Below are 23,455 nucleotides of genomic sequence, written 5' to 3'. Positions count from 1 at the left end.
ATAGTGGGAACAACTCTAATGCCTATACAATTTAGGAACAATTCCCATTCTTTTTGTCAAATCTAGGCAAATTATTGATTTCAGTGGAAGATCCATGGGAACAATCAACACAACCAAAATTCTTATAAATCTAGATCTTCCAGAGGCACAATGATTAAGATCTTGGTTTGATACAACAGGGAAGAATAATGCTTCTCATTCTGTTACACAATATAAAATGGTTAAAACTGTGACACAAATTAAGAATGAAGGACTTTGTAGATCTAATATTTCTAATTTGATTATGATAAAAGATACCTTGTATTTCATAAAGGTGGACAATTTCTATTACATAATTTTCCCCTTGAAGATTGAGGAAAAGCAATGCAAAAAGAAGGTGAACAATAATCGAAATGATAATTGGTACTATTAAAGATATCATGAGAGTTTAATTGAATGTGATTATAAATATATGCTTCAATGCAAAGTTTAAGACCAAACTGGTTTCCCTTGGGTTACTACTTTTGGAGCACAGATTTGGAGGAGGAATGAAGTGTTGCATTTTCTGATTTGATAGCATTGCAGAAGTGTCCCCTATTAAGCTAGATATTCCTTTCTATGCTAGCCATCCCTTTCTGGTTTGCTCATATGAATTTCTAAAGGGTTTGGAGCTTGAACAATGTAGATTTTGTGAACAACAAGGAAATTTTTAGTGCTACATTTTGTGGGTATGTATTATTTAGATAAAAAATGATTTTTTTTATTTGGGTTGTCATTACTTTGAAGAAACAATTAATATTTACGTCTGGGTTTAAATCTGGAATTTTCAACAATGTTATTTCTGGAGTTTCTAGTATATTTCATTCAATATAAATATAACATATAACAATTTTATCTTTGAAACCTACACTTTATTTGGTATTGTGGACATTGTAAAAACAAAAACACACTCCACAAAAAAATCAAACTACCAAAAGGGTTGCATATTACATAAACATACTCAAGTATGAAGAACAAGATTATGTCAAGTTTGGAGAGATTATACAATTTCTCATCAACGGATCAATACAACATGGTTCTTACATCCTTAAAAACTATTTGATCCTATGGTATCTATGTATATTGTATAAATATAGATAGATTTCTAAAATTTGATACTTTCATTATTCTTTTTTTATTTACTCTCTATTTAATTGTTGTAAATAGTAAATCTTGTCATTTTTTAATATTTATGAATGCTACAAATTTTTATAATTTGATATATCTCTATCATTGGTGTATGAACTCCAAATTTTCTTATTCTAAAAAATGGAATAGGTAGTGTAGAGTTATCACCATGATGATATTTGATTAAGTGGATAGTTGTAAATTGAATTTGAAAAAAAAAATAGTAGTCAAGAAGAGATTATTACAAAACCTCCCCCAAAATCTACAAAATGCTTTCAGATGATTCTAATTTTTTTTTTCATGTTCAATTTACATTAGATTATTTTTTATGAAATTGACAACTTTTGAACAAGTTTATAATACATAATAACCTAAATAAAAAATAAGGGATCCTAAATATTTGGATGTCACAAAAATTCAATGGAAAAATTATCCTATTTACTAATTGTTCAGCTTCATTACCAATGTTAATGTGAAAAGTCACAAGAATAAGAATAAGGGATGATAAAATTTAAAAACTAGGAAAATAATATAATTTGAGAATTAGGTCACTAAATTTTTAATAATACATTATTAATATACTTTTATTTGAAATACATATGGATATGATTGTGATAAGGTTTATGAATATGATATATTGTAGGTTTGGGATTGGATAGCTTTTCAAATATTAAATATGGATGGTAAAAGAGATTGTGTAATTTATCAATTCATGTTCTTTGTACATATTTTTAGAAATGATTCACTCTATTTGTGCAAGCTTGTCTTGAATCATTTCTTACCTTATGATTGATATCTTTTTTCTACTATGGTTATATTTTCAATTATCATCTCTAGTTATTTTCTACTAACTGCTGAATAATGACAGGTAATTAGAAAAAGAGGACAACAAACTGAAAGTGTTTGAAATCAAATTGAATACCTTTACTATTATACACTCTAGTTTTTTTGATCAATTGAAACATTATATTCCAACACCCAATTCATCAAACGATTAGGAAAATATTAAGGGAAATATTGGAAATAGTATGGTAAAAACCCATTTCACAACTTCACCTCACTAATGATTATGGATGGCTATCTCCTCACTTTTCACAAGCAATAGAAGTTAAATGAGATGATCTCTTCAGTCATTTTCATACAAGATGTTTCAAGCTATCTAGAATGTCATTCTTGAGTCAAATCTCTCTTATTTTATTTGGTGTATTCTCTATAAAGACTTCATTATGATAGAAATACTCAATCCATTTTGGAGTTTTGATCACCAAGGGCCAAGTTTATCTTTTGTGGATATATGAAGACCATCGAACATTTTTTAAGTGTCCATTAGATATTATTCTATCCATATTCTATGGAGGATGATGTGAAATTGGTTTAAAGTATGCATGATATGAATGAGAATGAGTTCCTCCTTTAGATTAATTATTAATTTCATAGTAATGTAATCCAATATGTTTCATGAATGATAATATTACAATATTTTAAAGCAAATCCAAAATGTAAATAATGCATCAAAATAAAGCAAAACATATACACACGAACACAAGATATACCTAAACCTAAGAAACCTTTCAAAAAATAAACAACAAAAAAATACACGCTACGCCATAATTTATCTTGAGTGAATGATTAGGTTACAAAGATGTTTCACTTATGTTGAGAAATAAATCTTCAATCTTGATCCAATTTTAACATTTATCTGTCATGAAAAGCTATTCAAGAATTCATAGCAAAGAGATCCAAGCCCTTCTCATGTTCTTTCGCAGAATCCATCCTTAGTTCTAAAAACTTCTGACAACACAAAACCAAAAGTATAATGCTGCATCTATTCCAAAATTAGCATAGTAATATTTCAAAACCCTAACACTAATCACATGAAAATACATTCAAAGCAGACCCAATAACGTATCTCCCTGTTTTCACGGAGTAGAGTGATAATAGCAGTGCAAGTGCAACCACAGAACTAATTTACACTTACACTAAGACAGATAGAATGGAACACGATAGAAATCTAATGTTATAGAACACTCACAAAAAAACATTGGCTTGTCCTATGCAGCACCGTGGCATTTAGTTACGTTAAAGAAACGAGGTTGCATGAGTTCGACTCGCCAGAGAGGAAGCAGAGATGCAAAATGAAAGGCGGTACTTTCTAGTACCCCACCACTTTTTCATAATTTAGAAAACGTAAAAGCAATCTTAACATCTACGCTATTCACAACATTCACACTATTTATAACTTTGCTTCATTAAGTTTTCATGATTTTGTTTTCACCATTGATGAGCAAGTTTGGAGGATTTTCTTCAGTCAAATCAGTGCTAACTTCATCCCGTTTCAAGATTTAATGTTATTTCTTAGAATTTGTGTCATTTTCGGGCACTTCTCTGCTGGGGGTATTTTTCCAATCAAACTCGTTCAGTCCTCTTCATGCCTAAAGTGTATATTTAATGGCCTGTCTATAAGTATTTGAAAGGATTGCCCACTTGCTTATAAGAATGAAATCTCATCTCATTAAGAATTGGTTGAAGACGATTTGCTGATGGATATCAGAGCTTTGTATAAGGCATTAAAGATTCTTAAGACTTATTTGGCACTGGTATCTATGGACAATTGTTTTAAACAGGCAAGAGCTTTCTTTTGTTTGTTACGAGATTCTCAGTAATGAATTCGACTCACACCTCTGAGCATTAATGAAGAGTATAACTATTGGTGGTAGGGTAGTTGTTTCCTGTAGCTTTGATGATTTTGTGAAGTTATTAGGATAGTAGTAGGGATTGAGAGTAGGGATTGAGAGTGATCATAAAGTTTAAAAGTAAGAAAAAATATTTATATAGGGGAAGAGCATTAGTAGTTGTCATAGTTAATTTTGGGTATCCACAGATTTTAAACGGTACATCGGATTTTGATTTTTTTTTTAGTTCTCTTAGTATGCACTTAACTGCTTATAGCTATTGATCTGGCTTCTGGATAGTAAGATGTACGCTGTGAAATCAGTTATGAGAACTATGTTATCTATTGGTGCTCTTCCCCTAGAATCTACACTTTCAAATTTATAATTTTTAAACTGAGTAATCTGGATGCATTAATAGACAATTCAAAACTACAGCTTTTGTATAGTCGTACACCAGAAAAAATATTTTTGAATGAAAAGATTTATGGTTGACACAAATGGGTATTCTTAATTTTGTTTTAGGCAAAAGACCATGGTTTTTATTTTGTAAAAGATAGGCTGTAGACATGAGCATCAGAAGTTCCCCTATCTTCAAAAAGTATTTGGGGTTGGCAACGTGACTGAAATGCTCGTGGTGGCTCAACCTTCTGTAACGACTACTGTTATGATGTGCTTTAGGTTGTGATTACAGACTGCTCTTGGAATTCGTTTGCAAAACTTTTTGCTATTTGAAATTAAATTTTGCATAGCATATGTGAAGAAATGTTATCTTAAAAGTGGAATAGATTGTTTAATCAAAAGGCTTTGGGGATAGAAAGAAAACAATTTGACAATGAAACAAATTATGCAATCTACTTATAGACAATGTATGTGGCGAAGAGGTTGAAGCAGTGATCAAACCAAATCAAATATTCACCTTCAAAATAATTTGCATTTATTGATCGCTGTAGGGTAGATTTATCTGCATTTACTAAGTCCATACTGTATTAATGGCATGGCATATGGTGCCTAGAAAATACATAGGGCGGGCTAAGAACTCTGTGTTTTCCCAACATATAAGCCTTGATATACCAAATATGATGTACCAAATAGACTTGGAGCAATCTCACTTTTGTATCATCAAATAAGTTAGGGAAGAGATATTCGTACCCTTTGCCTGTATAGGGGCTCCATGGATAAATTGAACCCATGAATAAATTGATATAGGGCATCAAAATGAAGTTTACTATTATTTGAGAATAATAGCTAATCCTCAGATGTATCATACAGAAAGAAACAAAAAAACTCAATTTGACGCGGGTGAGGGAAAAAGATGGGGTACTAGAGAGTACCGCCTTGTATGCTTCTTTCTTCTCCTTCCTGGTGGCTAGATTCGAACCCGTGTTGGTATAGCAGATATTGTTGCTATCCACCGTTACAACACACGGACCAGCCAAAATATATTTTCACTGTTATTACATAGATTATCACTACGGTGGACTAATATGTTGAAATTTTAATGTTGCCCTGAGCCTACAGGTCTACCCCCAACGTATCTCTCCACCTACCAATCAGGAGAACTACAGCAGAACAACCTGGAGGGGATTGGCATTGGGATTTCCATCCCAACAGCTATTGACGTGAAAAGCAGAGAAGTTAAGTTAATGTGGTAGTTGAACTTTTGAATTTTGAACTTGGGGGGAATTTTGAGTGGACGACATGGAGACAAAAGGAGAGAATGTTCTCCAGTCACTACGGTTGCAAAGTTTAGAGTTCATCAGCAGAGAAGAAGTGCAGCTCCAGAGTGAGTGCAAAGAATTTCACAGCAGCAGCCTGTAGGTGTCAGTGTGTGGTTAATCAGTTGAGCAGAGATTGCGTCTGATCGCCCTGTATAGCTCCAAGTGAGCATGTGTTTGTAGTTTGAGAAACTCTGTTTTGTATGTTTGTATGCAGTTCCTGATCGCTGCCTATAGATTAGAAATATGTAGTTAGTTTACAGTTTGTATTAAAGATTAGAAATATGTAGTTAGTTTACAGTTTGTATTTTGAAATAGTTTTCTATTTGGTAATTGAGACGATAATCTCTGTGCATTGTTTAGGTCCACCCAACTTGACGATTTTGAAAATCTTTTCTAGCCACCGGTTTTGAATCTTTGACATAATAAGCTAAAGAAAAACTCAATTTGTCCAGATCAAGACTATTAAGATGGATTAGTAACATAGATTGTAATGGCATCTAAGAGTTTTATAATTTTTTTTATAGATTTTGTAAATATATGTCAATTTTTAATATGAGATATTTAATATTCATTATTTCATTATAATTTTTTAATTTTAATGGTGACTTGATCAATTACTTCTTGTATGTTTTTCTTGTTTAGGACTATGTCATATGTGTAACTTTGTCTTATTGGTTAGACCATATCATGACTAGTTTGACCTAATTTCAATATTCAAAATATCCTACTTTGAGTCATCCCTTTTAGAATCTAATGATTGGCTCTTCCTCATGCATGTCAATAAGCTCAATCTAAGCAACTAAAAGATTATATCATGTGCATCTTCTAGCATTATATATATCAAGTGTTGGCATGCCTCATCATTTTACTCCAAGACCATCTAAGAATAAAATTTGTATATTTGCATAGAACCATATAATAATACAAAGAAAAAGCACTAGAGAAAATTATATTTTCTAATGGATAATAAAATTTAGTTTTCATTAGAATCATATTGGCCATCTACAAGTCTATGCATTAGTTTGCATTAGAATCATATAGGCCTTCTACAAGTCTATATGCATCGTGTCTTCAATCATTCACTTATTAGAAACCACCATTAGCTCATTTTGAGCAACCACACTAGAATCAACCTATGAAAGACCAAAAGTCACAAATTAGAATCCACTTATTAGAAACCACCTAGAAGCCAATTGTGGAAGGCTAAGAGTCACAACTTTGAATTCCATATTAGATGTCCCTTTGGGATTTGAACTTTGATCTCCACAATGAGAACTCAATTCTTTAACCAATAGAACACAACCCTTAGAGAACATAGAACAATTTCACCTTAGCAATCCAACAATATATCCCAAGTTATCTGTAAACATTGTCTTGATACATATAACATAGAGAAGACAAATATCAAGATATCTTTGTTACAAATTTCTATCAATTAATTCTTATATTCTTTAGATTCAATCCCTAATGATTTGACCTATAACTTGTTTTTGAAATCACACTAAACTTATACATTCACCAAATTGTATATACCTTGACAATTGAATTTTGTGCAGGATCAACATTAATATATTATTTCTTCATTTATTCCTCTTTTATGTAGGCTATTATAAGTTTACTTTTATTTGAAAATAACAGCCAATCAAAATGCTATAAAAACTATTAAAAGAAGACGAAAGGGATGGGAGAAGCCACCATATATTTTGGAAATTAACTCAGTTTGCAGCGGGTGAAAAAAAAATAGGGTACTAGGGAGTAACGCCTTTTGCCTCTAATTTAACCGCCTTTCATACCTGGTGGCTGAAGTCGAATTCATTTGGGTGCAGCATATAACACATTCAATCTACCGTTACACCAGCGAGGACTAGCCGATACAGACTATTTTGTTATTTTTACTAATACTAAAGAAAATCTCTCTCTGTCCAAATCAAGACTAGTAGGATGGATTAGTAACATAAATTGTAATCAAGGTTTATTTAATATGATTGTATATAGGTAAATATTAGTATATTGTATATTTTTATCATTAGAAATGTAAGTTGTAGTTGAATAATGAATATCAGATTAAAGATTAACATATATTTATAATATCTATTCAAAAATGATCAAAAAATTATTTATTTTTATTCATCTCTTTTATAATCTAATGGTTTGTTCATTCTCATACATGTCAAAAAGTTCAAGTAGAGCAACTACAGGCTTGTATCATGAGCATCTTCTCGCTCATTATAAATATCAAGTATTATCATGGCTTATTTTAAAAGCATTTATACTTCAACTGCATTATCATCTTACTCCAAGAGCATCTAAGAATATAATATGCATATTTTCATATAGCATCATTATCTATTAATCATTAGCAAAGGGGCTTGACTACTTATCAAGGAAGTTGACAAATATTAAATTGCACATAGTAACCCCTTGTATACTTTTTAGCATAATTCCTTATTTCAAGTACATTGGTATAAGTCTAGACAAATAAGACTTGTAGGTCAATATGGGTAAAAGGCCTATCTTTGCAAGAAATATGCAATCACAATAATGAGGCCCAATCACAAACAAAGATTCATTGAGATAACATAAAATCCACAATAGCTTTCCTTTGTTGCCTAATTATCAATTACATCATCAAATCTAGAGTCAATCACATCAATTGCAATGTATCAACAATCAAAATAAAAATTAGCAAATCACATTAAAATAGTCAAGAATCTCTATTTTTCTTTAGCATTTTCATGTTTTTCTTTGGTCGTTAATTATTTTTTGTCTAATTTGTTATTCATTATTTAATACTTGTAGGAAAATAAAGTAAATAGGTTGGGAGTAACACAATGATTAATTTAGGCCTAATAAATAATAAGAAAATAATTGGGCAACTATGGAAAACAATGTGTAAGATTTGATAATGTAGAATCTTGGTCAATTAATGCATCAATATGTCTTCTTTAAGAGAAGTGTAACGATGTCGTAAGGGAATACTTCCAAATGGGGAAATAATTAAATTGAAGAGGTGGTTAGAGTAAATGAAAGGGGAGATAAAGAGAGTGATTAAGGACATAGATGGATAGAAAGAGATGGAGAGGGGAGATAGAAATAATTAGAGAGAGTGAGAGGGGTGAAGAGGTTGTGAGAGAGAGGGTGGTAGGGAGAAAGAGAGAGGGTGGAAGATAGATGTATGTAGAGAAAGAGAAGTTGGAAGTGAAGGAGAGAAAGGTACATATGTAGAGAGAGATAGGTACATGTAGAGAAATATAGGTAGATAGGTAGGTAGAGAGTGAAGGGAGGTGTGTAGAGATAGAGACTTGACAAAGAGTAGAGAGTTAGGGATGTTAGAGAGAGATATAGAGAGATAAGTCTAGATTTTTGGAGAGACAGAGGAGACAATAAGAAGTATATGTAGGTATGGAGTGAGGGGAGGTGTGTAGAGAGAAAAGAAGACAGAGTAGAGAGTTAAGGAAGTGAGGGGGAGAGGTAGAGAGAAAGGTCTAGATTTTGGGAGAGAGAGGAGAGTGAGATAGAGAGGTAGAGAGGGGATAGAGGGGAGATAAAATTAGAGAGGCAAGGAAGGAGGGGTAGTGTGTGAGAGAGAGAGAGAGAGGGTGAGAGGGAGAAAGAAAGAAAGGGTAAAAGAGAGATGTATTTAGAGAAAGATAAGTTGGTAGAGAGAGAGAGAGAGAGAGAGAGAGAGAGAGAGAGAGAGAGAGAGAGAGAGAGGAGGTGTGTAGAGAGAGAGGAGATATAGAGTAGAGAGTTAAGGATGTGAGAGAGAGGTAGAGACATAGTTCTAGATTTTGGGAGAGGGGACAAAGTGAGATAGAGAGGTAGAGAGGGGATAGAATGGAGATAAAAGTATAGAGAGAGAGAGGTTAGTAGGGAGGGAGAGAAAGGTATGTAGATAGAGATATATAGGTATATGTATATAAATAGAGGAAGGTAGGGAGTGGGGATGTGTGTAGAGAGAAAGGAGATAGAGAGTAGAGAGTAAAGAATGTGTGAGAGAGGTAGAGATAGGTCTAGATTTTGGGAGAGAAATGAGAGAGTGAGATAGAGAGGTAGAGGGGGGATAGAAAGGAGATAAAAGTAGAGGCAAGGGGGGACGGGTGGAGAGAGAGAGAGAGAGAGAGAGAGAGAGAGAGAGAGAGAGAGAGAGAGATGTATACTCAAAAAATTGGTAGGAAGAATCATAGAAGACCACATGTCATTACTTCTAATAGGGTGATCCTACAATCCTGGGTTACACTTTTTGGCTAAACTTGACATTGAAATCAATATTTTGCATTAGATCTTCACTTTCTAAGACTTATAGTAGCTAAACCATTAAGAATTTAAAGATGAAGAAAATTACTGATTTGTGATATTATTTGTGTAGATTCCAAATATATGTATATTTAAAAATAATTAGAAATAAATTATCCATATTTTTACAGAACTTATAATAATTTATTTTTTATAGTAATCAACATTTTTCAGAAGGGACATTTATAATGTCATGCATACAATTCTTTTATAGAAAGAATAAAATTCTAATTTTTAAAATATAGAATTGTCACACCAATATATAGTATATGGATATTTTTTCATAATTTTTTGTTGCATATGTTTTTTTAGTGAATTTTTTAAAGTCAAAGGAATTGTAATTTCGACAGAGTTCTATGATGTTATGGATAGCTTTTTTTTAATGCATTTGAATTAACGTCTTCATTTTGTGTTAAAATGAGAATATCAATACCTAGGGAAAATATATTTTTTTACAAATTTCTTTCTCTAATTTGCTATTTTTCTATTTGTGCCACAAAGACCTTATTGTTCAATGAAGAACCTACATTCATTAGAAATAAATATGTTAATAAAATTAAATATATGGGTAAGTGCACAAAGATGGTGGTAAAAAAGGGGGGTATAAGTGGACACTTTTTTTTTCTGAAATCAGGTGAACTTGAACTTGGAGGCAAAATTTGAAAGTCATCCACTCAAGATATGAAGATAATCAAAGAAAAAATATTGTAGTACTCTAAATCTAGTTTCCAAACTACTAATTTTTTTCAAAATTGGATAAAATTAAGGGGGTCAAATCCTTCACGCACGAAAAAGAGACCCTGATTTTGTCTAAAAAACATAACATAGTGTCTGACGTGCGCATCAAAAACATCATAGTTAGATTTAGTATTTTGACAAATCCTTTGACAAAACGATAGTTAAGAGTGAGCACTAGAAGATCTGTATTTTTTTGTAATTTTTTGTTTAGTGTTTTTTTTTTAACAATTTTTCCAATCAAGAACATCCTAAAAAATTAGGTACTTGTTTGTGCATGAAGAATAAGTTGCACTTAACAAATCGAAAACACAATTTTTTTTTAAATTGTAAAGAATCAAGTGCACTACAATAATATATAATTTTTTTAAAAATTAGATAAGTATATCAAAAGTTATTAAAAAAATGGTGCACCTATGTCTATGAGAACTGTAGAGACACTGGTAAAAGAAATTCAATAGTTATATGTTATTGTTGTTCAAATTGAAAAAAAATTATACAGTTAGAAAGCTCAGAAGATGGGTGAAAATATGGTGGAAATTTTAGAAATACCCACTTGATGAAGTGTAAACCTGATGATGACAAAGTCGATAAACCAAGTTGATAAAATAAAACACGTCAAAAATGAGAGAAATGGAGGGAAATCAAACTTCCGAACCATAGCTTTGTCATCCAGGCCTATTTCCAAGCCTAAATAGTCAAAAGCACATATGGGGTACTTATGGTTTAAAAAGCGTGCATGGGGTACTTATGGTGTAAGAAGCATGTACTCGCTCTTTTTACTATAAACAACGCATATGCCCTATTGTATAATAAGATATTGTATATATAATGTGTATATACATATAATATATAATATATATATATGTATATAATAATATATAATATATTAAGTATAGATATACACATATAAGTGTATTGTCTCCCCCTCTCAAACGCATACAAGGTGCCTCTCTCTCTCTCTCTCTCTCTCTCTCTCTCTCTCTCTCTCTCTCTCTCTCTCTCTCTCTTCCTCCATACCCCATCCCTCTCTCCTCTTCTCCCTTCCTCCATACCCCATCCCTCTTTCTCTTCTTCTCTCCCTCCCTTCCTCCATACACCACTGCAGTTCTATAGAAGTAAGGGAATTTATTTCTTGTCTGCAACTTCCTCTTTGATTTTTATCATGTATGCTCTCCTAAGAAAATTGATTGATGGATTTGTGTCCGTATATTGAATAGGAGGAATAGGGTTTAAAATTGAACCATGGGTGCATTACCATGACAAACAAGGAAACCTGCAGCAATATTCTTCTCGAATGTATTTTCAATGAGCAGAGAAGATGTGGAAAATAGTGTCAACAAATCAACATGATGAGTCAGAGTACTTGCAATATGTTGTTCAGAAGGAAACAACTGATAGGAAGAGAAAGAGGGAGAGTAACACATATGATGTCCTCAAGAATGATAGTGGTGGGTATGCAAGAGTTCCCATGTTGTTACACAACGCCTGTCACCTAAAGAAATTAAAGTTTGTTGTATTCATGGCAGTAGTAGTATATGATGATCATCACTCATCAAACAGCTTGGAACGGTACATACCCATGAAAGAAATCAGGCGTGCAATTCCCATAGTCACAATTGAGATCAGTCCTATAACCTTGCAAATTTAATAGCATCATATGTTTTAGAACTTAGGCAGTACTCTTAGGGTTAGGTCACGCTCTTACACTTTCTTTTTAGTGAAGCCTTGTTGTTTGTTCGCTTGGAGTCTCTCTTATGCTGACAATGGTCTAACTTAGCTATATCAAAACTAAAATACTCATGTTCTATTGTATGATGTTCTATTTATAACTTTAAATTTAATATATCATTTTATTAGCCCACCATATGACCCCTTAGGTGTCATTAGAGGTCGTATTGTATCCTAAGAGGTCATATGGTGTTCTATGACCCCTTAGAACACCATATGACCCCTTAAGACACCATATGACCCATAACAACACCATATGGTGTCCTAAGGGGTCATATGATTCCATATGGCCCCTCAGGACACCAATCACCCATAACAACACCATATGGTGTTCTAAAGGGTCATATGGTGTTCTATGACCCCTTAGGATACTATTTGGTGTCCTTAGATGTTGTTAGGGGTCATATTGTGTCCTGGATTCGATCTATCTTCCTCTCCCCCCCCTCCTCTCTCTCTCTCTCTCTCTCTCTCTCTCTCTCTCTCTCTCTCTCTCTCTCTCTCTCTCTCTCCCTTCTTCCATACCCAATTCCTCTCTCTCTCTCTCTCTCTCGCTCTCTCCCCTTATCTCTTCCTCCATACCCCACCCCTCTTTCTCTTCTTCTCTCCCTCCCTCTTTCTCTTCTTCTGTAATTCCTATAGTCACAATCGAGATCAATCTTATAATCTTGCAAATTTAATAACATCATATGTTTTAGAACTTAGGCAGTACTCTTAGGGTTAGGTCATGCTCTTACACTTTCTTTTTAGTGAAGCCTCATTGTTTGATTGCTTCAAGTCTCTCTTATGCTGACAATGGTCTAGCTTAGCTATATCAAAACTAAACTACTGATGTTCTATTGTATGATGTTCTATTCATAACTTTAAATTTAATATATCATTTTATTATCCCACTATATGACCCCTTAGGTGTCATTAGAGGTGGGTATGTGCACCAAGTTGTGGTACCAAAAGGGGGTCTTAAGATGCCACTTTTTTTTTCCTGAAATCAGCAAAGTGTGAATTTCAACGACAAATTGAAGATAGTTACACTCCAAATTTGAAGATGCAACAAGAACAAGAGTCAGAGTGCTTCGAGTCTACTTTCTAAACTACTAAAGTTTTTTGAAAATGGTGAAGATTAAGGGCTTCAAAAAGGGAGGCCACAAAAAGTGGTCCTATTTTTATGCAAAAAACATAACATAACGTTTGTTGTGGCCCCCCAAAATGTAAACTTCTTTTTTGAATTTTTAAAATCGCTTTGATGAGAAATTAGCTAACACCTTGTAGTTTATGCCAGAATTTTTAGCTAATTTTTTAATGAGTATATGATTTTTTACTAATTTTTGAAGTGGACACATCCTGAAAAACATAAATTTGAGCGTGCTCCCCCCTAAAATCATTGAAAAAAAATAAAAAATTAAAATTTCTTTTTTAAATTGTGTAGAATGGAGACTAGTTTCTAAAAATGTAATTTTTTTCAAAATATGATGAACGTGTAAAAATCTATACCCAAAATAGTGCATGTTAGTTTTTGACAAAAAACGGACACACTAACAAAAGAAATTATAGATGAAAGATTTAACGAAATCAAAATTTGAAATAAATTACATTTTTGGATAGCTAAGAGGGAACTCAAGTTTACCATGGTATTTTTTTTAACTTCATTGAAACACGTGCAAACCTAATGGAGAGCACGACCAAAAATATGTCAAAATTTTCAATGTTCTAACAAAAACACGTCTCTAGCCTGAAATGGTCATCCAAACCTTTGGGTTGGATGCCCAAGGCAAATCCAAACCATAGGTTTGGTGTTTCCCAAAGCGGGCCATTTGGTGGTCGCCAAATGTGATGAATGGATATTCCATTTGGCGCACACCAAATGTGGTCCATATTCCACATTTGGCGCATGCCAAATAAGGATGAAGAGGGAGATAGCTCGGGGGATAGGAGAATAAGGGAATTGTGAGAGCTAGAAATGGGAGGGACAAAGAAGAGTATGTATCTATAAGAATGAAGAGCTCGAGGAGAGGTAAGGGGAGAGAGAGAATATGAGATCTAGTTCATAGAGAGAGATGGAACTATGAGGGAAGGGAGATAAAGAAGGAAGAGGTGAGATGGGGGTTTCTATGTACACATTTGGCACTCTACCTATTTGGTGTGTGCCAAATTTGGAATAGATGCATACTCTTCTTTGTCCCTCCCCTCTCTAGCTCTCACAATTCCCTTATTCTCCTATCCCTCGATCTATCTCCCTCTTCATCCTTACACCCATCTAATTCCCTCTCTCACCTCTTTCCCTCGATTTCTTCCTCACTCCCTCCTCTCTCTAGGTCCTAAGGGGTCATAGGACACCATATGACCCCTTAGGACACAAAATGACCCCTAACGATACCTAAGGGGTCATAGGACACCATATGACCTCTTAGGTTACCATGGGACCCATAACGACACCATATTTTGTCCTAAGTGGTCATAGGACACCATATGACCCCTTAGGACACCATACAACTCATAACAACACCATATGGTGTCTTAATGGGTCATTGGACACCATATGACCCCTTAGGTGTCGTTAGGAGTCATATTATGACCTAAGGGGTTATATGGTGTCTTATGACCCCTTAGCACACCATATGACCCCTTAGGACACCATACGACCCATAATGACACCATATTGTGTCCTAAGGGGTCATATGCTGTCCTAAAGGGTCATAAGACACCATATGACCCCTTACGTCACCATACAACCCATAACGACACCATATTGTGTCCTAAGGGGTCATATGGTGTCTTAAGGGGTCATTACACACCATATGACCTGTTAAGACACAATATGATCCCTAAGGACACGTAAGGGGTCATATGGTGTCCTAAGGGGTCACAGGACGCCATATGACCCCTTAGGTGTCCATATGACCCATAACGACACCATATTGTGTCCTAAGGGGTCATAGGACACAATATGACCCCTTAGGACACCATACGACCCATAACGACACCATATTGTGTCCTAAGGGGTCATAAGACACCATATGACCCATAGCGACACTGTATTGTGTCCCAGGAGTCATATGGTGTCCTAAGGGGTCATAGGACACCATATGACCCCTTAAGACACCATACGACCCATAACGACACCAGATTGTGTCCTAAGGGGTCAGAGGAAACCATATGACCCCTTAGGACACCATACAACCCATAACGACATCATATTGTGTCCTAAGTGGTCATATGGTGTCCTAAGGGGTCATAAGACTCCATATGACCCATCAGGACACCATATGACCCATAATGACACCTAAGGGGCCATATGGTGTCCTATGGCTAGATAGGACACCATATGACCCCTTAGGTGTCCATACGACCCATAACGACACCATATTGTGTCCTAAGGGGTCATAGGACATCATATGACCCCTTAGGACACCATACAACCTATAACGACACCATATTGTGTCCTAAGGGGTCATAGGACACCATATGACCCCTTACAACACCATATGACCCATAACGACACCGTATTATGTCTTAAGGGGTCAAATGGTGTCCTAAGGGGTCATAGGATACCATATGACCCCTTACGACACTATACGACACATAAGGACACGATATTGTGCAGGGAAAACTTTAAGAAACCCACCCCCCCCCTTGGACAAGGTGTAAAAACCTGGCGAAAGTTGTATAATTCTAAAGAAAATTTTAATTTTACTAGCGAATTTTTGTGGTTTACGAAGAAAAATAATAATCTCCATTGGCGAATTAGCCGTGATCGCTCAAAGTTTGTGAAAAATCCTGGCGAATTGTACTATTTTTAAAACCCAAAAAATAATTGCATGGGCGAATGGTAATGTTTTTAAAACCAGAAAAATATTTGCATTGGCGATTTCAACCTATTTTCAAACCACAAAAATAAAATATTGGTGATTTCATGCTATTTTCAAACCATAAAAATAAAATATTGGCGATTTCAAGCTATTTTCAAACCATAAAAATAAAATTTTGGTGATTTTAAGATATTAAATTTAAGTAATTAAAACACGTGGCACACAGTCATCAACTCTACCTCTCACAATCGTCAACTCTCTCTATCTCCAACTCGCAAGCTGAAAATGCTAAGCCTTCTTAACCTCGAGATCTAGCGACTGAGGGAAACTGAACTGGCACTCGCCAATTCTTGACCACAAATGTTAAGTCCTCGTCACCACAGCGACTTGGAGATAGTGGTAACTTAAAAAATTTAACCCTTGTCATGTACTCGCCAACATAAAACTATTTATCTCAGACCAACTCGAGACCTCGCGACCAAAGCAATTTCACTAGCAATCTCTAGCTTGGTAACATAAAATGCTAACACCAAAAAAGCTAGAGACCTCGTGATGTAAACCCAAACCAACTTGTCGCCAACTCATGGCTTGATCACGTCTTCAGACATTTTACCTCGCGACCTGGCAATAACCATAAAACTTAACCACAAACTATCTGGTCACTAGCTCGCAACCTAAAATTTTTAAGGCTTGGATGCTGACTCATTCCTGAGGGACTAGTTTGAAGGTTTCTGTTGAGTCGAGGTTGATTAGACAAGCAAGGATGATGGTTTCAAAGGAATAAAAGGATTTGATAGCTTCTAAGTTAGAGATGGGAGATCACGGATTTCTTTGAGAAATAAGAGCTCAGGTTGCTTGTTGTCAGGGATTTTGAAGCAGAATTTGTCCAATCAAGGAGGAATAAAATCAGAACAAAATCATTCACAATAGATGAGCCTTAGCAGGATGCAGTGGATTTGATAGGCATGATGATGACTTCTAGGAATCTAGAGTCTACAGTCATGTTGAAAACCACCAAAATGATAATTTTTCACATGAATGCAGAATGAGCATCACCAAATGAAGTGTGAAAATTTTATAAATACAATGGAGTGGTGACTTAATTGGTAGAAGAGAAAATAAACCTTTTTCATTTTCTGAGAGTGGTTTTTTTCCTCAGAAAGGAAGATTATGTTTGAGCAGAATTGTGCATGAAGTTGTACTTGTTGTGTGCTCTGTGATACCAGATGGGTGTTTTTTTGTTTTCTTCTTTGTGAGTTTGTTTATTGTCAGAGGTGTTGTGAAAGTGAAAAGGATTGCCAGCGGGGGTGTGAAAGCCTTTTTTGTCAAGAAGGGTCAAGCATGGCACATCCTCTGCTTCTACTCTGCCATAGGATGGCAAGGGGTTTGAAGAAGGAGCCTGCAGAGGAATGAAAGAAGGATTTGTTTGGGTGGGGAGTGGCAGCCAGTCATCTTTGTGATGACATGGAAGCTACAACCCTCCCCCCCAAACAGATTACATTTACCCTAAAGCTCATGTTTCCACTTTCCCTGATCGTGGGCATGAAGGCTCAAGTTCCTCTTTCCATTTTCTTTGTTCCTAGGCATGAAGGCTTCCTCCTCAATTTGGAAATGATCTGTTGGACTTGGACAAAATGAAACATCTCACATTTCATCCGAAATGAAGGCATCAGGGTGATAATGGCATGGCTCAAGCAGTTTTGCAAGTTGTATAGTCATTGAGGTTCCTTTTCTAGTTCCAGTAGTGATTCTAGACTCTAGGTGAAGGGAGAAAATTGTATACTGTATAGTCAATTACAGAGCAAATGAAAAGCATTTAGTGTCAAGATTTGTCTATATATAAAATTATTTTGTGTATAATTCTATCTCTTTCAAATGATCAGAATCATGAGATTTAATTTTTTTCATTTGTTGCATTGTTATGGTGTATGTAATTTTTCATTTAATGCTTCCTAATCCTATTATGCCCAGGAATGCAAAATTTATGTTAGTCTGGAATCATATTAAATAATTAAGGATTCACCTCATTGTAATTGGTGGGCGGATTATAGACAATCATAGAACACCTCCATATATATTACATAAACATCAATAGCATATAAAATCATAAGAGTATTAAGAATGAAAGTATTAAACACCACAGTAGATTATTAGATAGGAATACAATTATACAACATAATTAGTAAAACATCAAGACAACAGACCAGTGCCTTATCCTAGGGCATAGAGTCACTTACAATTCAAGACAACCTGATAATAAACTTCAATAAGATTCATTTGTAGAGAAATAGGAATGAAATTATGAATAATGCCATTACATACAGTTACACAACCCAGATTCATATGTAAACTGAAAAACCCTTGACCATTCAATTCACAGTGAAAACACAAATTCAACACAAAGACAATTATGTGAATATCGCATTGCTCAAACTGCAAATGATATTGATATTATATTCATAATGATATCAGAAAGTAAATTCACAATGCGATTCAACTATGCACTTATCAAATTCTTGAACAGTTGAGCTATTATAACTATATTAATATAAGAGTTTTCAAGTTCAACATCATTGATCAATAAAAGTGGCAACCTCAACCTGAGGATTCAACAAGCTTAGGATTACTGTGAGGAATCTTGGGTAGCAACCTCAACCTGAGATTTCTTCTTTGGCTTTAGCATGGCTTGCCACCTGTCCACCTCTTTGTCTGTTGGCCAACTGAATGCCTTTACCTCTTCCAACTTTGCAACTGAATCTGCCCATCTGGCATCTGTAACTGCCCTGGACTCAACAATAAACTTTGCATGGTCAACCTCAACCTTGAACAGTGAATCAAGCAGACCGTTAAGGAAATCAACATCAACCTATTCATTTACATGCTTGATTATTTCTTCTTGCTCCAAAATCAAATCAAATTTGCTGGTCCAATCAGAAACTGATTTCAAATCTCCATTACTACCATAAATTGAAGGCACCAATTTATTATAACCTTCCCCAAATGTCTCCAATTTTTCATTTATAAGCACATCCTTCCCTGTGAAAAATGCATAAGCTACATTCATTACCTCCACCATGTCTTTAGTGTCACTGATCTTGGGAGGGAACTCGTCACTATACATCATTGTAGTATCTAGCTTATCCATTAATCTGCTTCTTCCTAACCAAACATTGAACAAAGGTCCAAGAAAAGCGACAGCCTTAGAGGATGTTTTGCTTGCCTCTTTCAAAGAAATGTGCATATTGTAGCGTCGTAAATTGTACGCACTTGCTAGGGTGGTACAATTTCACACCTAGTTTAGCACCCGCCTTGGTGCATTTTACATTTTGCATTGCATTTCCCCTTTAGCACTTAATTAGGTCTAAGGTTCTATTTTTATCATCTCCCATATCATAAAGTTGGGCCCTTTCATTAAAGTGTGCCCTTTTCATTTTATTCCTCCAATACATCATTTAATCTAAAACCCTAATTAGGTCCTATTTTGAAATTTAAGGCCTGATTTTGGGGGCCAAAACATCTTGAAATCAGCTGTAACTTCGGGATTCTCTCTAAAATCATCATATCCGACGGCCCTGAAAATTTGGTGAAAAGTTGTCGGGACCATGGCGCCCAGAGTGCACACGATCTCGGACATTTTTCCCAAAATTTGAGGAGCGCGATCCAATCATAAAATAAAGCTTAACCCCAAGAAATTGGTGGGAGATTCAATCTCTAGGTTGGCCAAATGTTGAAATTAAGACCTAGGGTTTCATATATAAGAGCTCTCTTTCTTCATTTGAAAGGAGGGGAATTTTGGTTTTCAAGGGACCTTCTATGCAGTGAAAGAGCAGATCTTTGAAGACTTCAATAACATTCAACATCCATCCATCAAGCATTCATCAATTTCATTCATCCATTTAGGGCTTTGAAGGCATTGAAGAGCAATAAGGGATCACCGACTAAAGATTGACTTGTACCCCTCCCTTGGGGTTGGGTATGATTTCATGTTGTTTTCATGTCTTTTCATAAGCCTCATTATATCATTTGTATTCATGCTTTAGATCACTTTGCATCTTGGTTTGGAGCATTTACATTATCATTTACAAACAATTAGGGTTTACTTTCTAGGTTGCTCTAGTTTGCTTACTTGCATTTTAGGATCTTGCACACACACAAGGTCTGCACACACATTACTTTTACAATACAACTTGGCTATTCATGGAGGTGGAAATCACCAAAGCAGGGGTTTGACTAAGGCAAAACCCTATATAGCCACCCACCATACCTTTTCAGATATAAGTGCAAATTTCGAGATTCGGACGACACCCCAAGTTGCAGATCTGGCATAAGCAGACAGAAACTGAGCTACACACCAAATTTCAGGGCAAAAGTCCAGGACAGGGGCGTGGGGCACCCTGGTCCTACTAGGATAGGGGCGCTGGGTGCCCTGGTCCCTGGGACAGTGGCGCTGGGTGCCCTAGTCCCTCAGTCAGACAGCAAGTTTCAGCATTTTCCGACAGCTTTTCAGATTGCAAAATAGCAATTTCAGGAGCAGTATCAGGATAGTGGCGCCTGGGGCCCCATCCTGAACATTTTCACTCAGATTTTAACTCCGAGTATGCATCTGCATTCTTGTCTTGTCCTTGTGTTTACAGCTTTCCATTGTTTAATCTCAATTCTGCAATCTTGTTATTAGTTCATACTTGCACTTTGGGGTTAGGAATTGAACTTGCATAATTTTATCTTTCAATTACAACAAAGGAATAGAAACCCTAATAGGTAGCCTGTGGCTCTCTCTTCCACAAAAAGAAGTAGCCAAATGTGTGATACCTCTAGGCTCTTTCGTATTCCACAATGTGTGTCAAAAGGTAGGATTAGGGCATGTTAGCCTAGTCTCGCTTTTTTTCCCTACACATTTTGGTGAACCTGACGTGAACTTATTATTGCTTTCTCTTGCATTGCATTTGTTAGATCTAGATCTAGATTTAGTGTGTTTCATTTAAGTTTCATTTTCATTAAAGAAAAGGAAAAAAAAAAGGAAAAGAAAGAGTGTGTTTCTTTGTTTCTTTGCATTGTGGTTTAGGTTTTATGCAATTTTTATTTCAAAATGTCAGATTTTTATTTGCAAGATGTTCATATTTATGATGATGTATGCAATTATGTTGATCATGAGTATAGCCAAGATGAATTAGATGAAGCTTTAGATGAGTTTTTGAACCCTAAAGATACCAAACCTTCATTTTACCAAAAACTCATAAACATTGTTACTATGCCATTTCATTGTGATGAGAAAGATAAGTCAAATGATTCCTCTCAAGGGTACATTCCTATCAACTCTTCCACTAAATCTAGTAACATGGTTGTTTTCAATGATCCCCTCTATGAAGAGATGTCTCCTTTTGAATCGAAAGATAAACCTTTTAATCGATATGATCATGCTTTGTTGGATGATACTCTTGATGACTTTGTGGCTTTATCGAAATCTTTAAACAAGAGCAAAAATTCTAAATTAGTTAACATGATAAACCTAAATGAGCATAATAAGCCTCTCTTTGAAGTCCAAGGTGCTTATCCTTCTCCCACCTTTCAAGTTCCTAAATCACCTCTCCTTACTGTCCAAGGAGGGTATGGTCATGATTCCTTTCTTACTCCAAATAAACCTATCATCACTGTGCAAGGAAGAAAACCTATAAGTCCTTATAATTATGCCAAGCAATTAACTAGAGAGAGTTATAATGCGGTTGCCCATACTTATAATACTAGAAATAATAGGCAGCCTAATCCTCCTCCTGTTACTCCAGTTTCTCTTCCTAATCCTCAACCAATTCTTCCGCAAGCTCCACGTATTTCAAAAATGCTTAGTAAGGACTATGATCTTATTGAACAACTTAAAACTACTCTAGAAAAGATTTCTATTTGGGATTTAGTTCAAACTTCACTTGCCTATCATGGGATGTTACAAGATGCTTTAAAAAATTTAGATGTCCCACTTGCAGTGACACCTAATAATAATAATAATAACATGGCTTCCCTGATTGATTCTACAAGCAAACCCAAAGCTCAAATTGTGTTCACACAAGATGAGTTACCTTCTCATGAAATTCAAAATCAATATGATCCTCTTATGATTGTAGTTATTATCAATGAAAGTGCTATAAGACGAACCCTTGTGGACAATGGATCTGACCTTAATGTTTGTAGTATTGATTTATTGGACAAGCTTAATGTGGATCATTCTCTCATTAAACACTCTTCTATTTCTATTCGAGGCTTTGATAATGTTGGTAAAGAATGTTTGGGTATCATAATCTTACCTATTATAGTAGGTCCTGTTACTTTACCTACACCTATTCATGTCATCTCTGGTAATTTGACTTACAATCTTCTATTAGGGAGACCTTGGCTTCATAGTATGCAAGTTGTCCCCTCAACTTTGCATGGGCGAGTCAAATTCATTTATGACAATATAACATACACCTTGCTAGCTGATACTAATCTTCAAGAACCATTACGAACTGGATCTTCTTGTTCAACTACTTCCAATCCTTCTACCACTTCAAATGCATCTACTTCCTTTAAGGATTTTGTCCCCTCTAGTACTCTTGATCCTTCTACTCAATCAGAATCTTCTCCCAAAGATATCTTTTCTCCCAAAAAGGCTCTCTTGGATGATGATTGGGGATCTTTAGACTTTAACCCTACTTTTGTAGGAGAATATAGAGTGCCTAAGATTGAGAAGGGAAAATCTAAGGAAGAAACTAAAGAGAAGCCCACTTTGTCTAAGCAATTCAGTAACAACTTTGTGGCTACCTCTGATTCAAATAACTCTTCAACATCTTCCTCTAATACAAATAGCACTAAGACATATGGGGCATCACCATCTCTCTTTGATTTAGCATCCCTTTATGGTCGTGGTTTTCACATTTTGGCTAAGAGTGGCTATAGTGGAAATGGTTGTGGCACAAATGAACAAGGAATTAAAGTTCCTTTAGAACATAACATGCAGGAATATTCATTTGGACTTGGATATAATCTTTCTAAGCCCACCAAAGCATCTAAAAGACCATCTCTTAATGTGAATTCTATATTTAGTAGTGATGATGATCTCACTTCAACTAAATCATCTTCTACTTCTATCAACTCTCATTCCCCTCATAAGGAAATCTTGGCGGTGAACAGATCTCTTTATGAATCCCCTAAAATTTCTAAATCGACTTATGAATCTTTATCTTCTATTCATCATAAAGTCCTTTCCTCCAGGGATAAGGCTCTAATAAATTACACTCATCCCTCTTCTAAGATTTCTTGTGACTTTTCTTCTTCAATTTTTATCATTTTATACATGTTTTTGATCTCACTTATAGTTGAGCATTTA

The sequence above is a fragment of the Cryptomeria japonica genome, chromosome 3, assembly GCF_030272615.1.
Source record: "Cryptomeria japonica chromosome 3, Sugi_1.0, whole genome shotgun sequence".
Classification (NCBI taxonomy): domain Eukaryota; kingdom Viridiplantae; phylum Streptophyta; class Pinopsida; order Cupressales; family Cupressaceae; genus Cryptomeria; species Cryptomeria japonica.
This window is presented reverse-complemented; position numbering follows the sequence as displayed.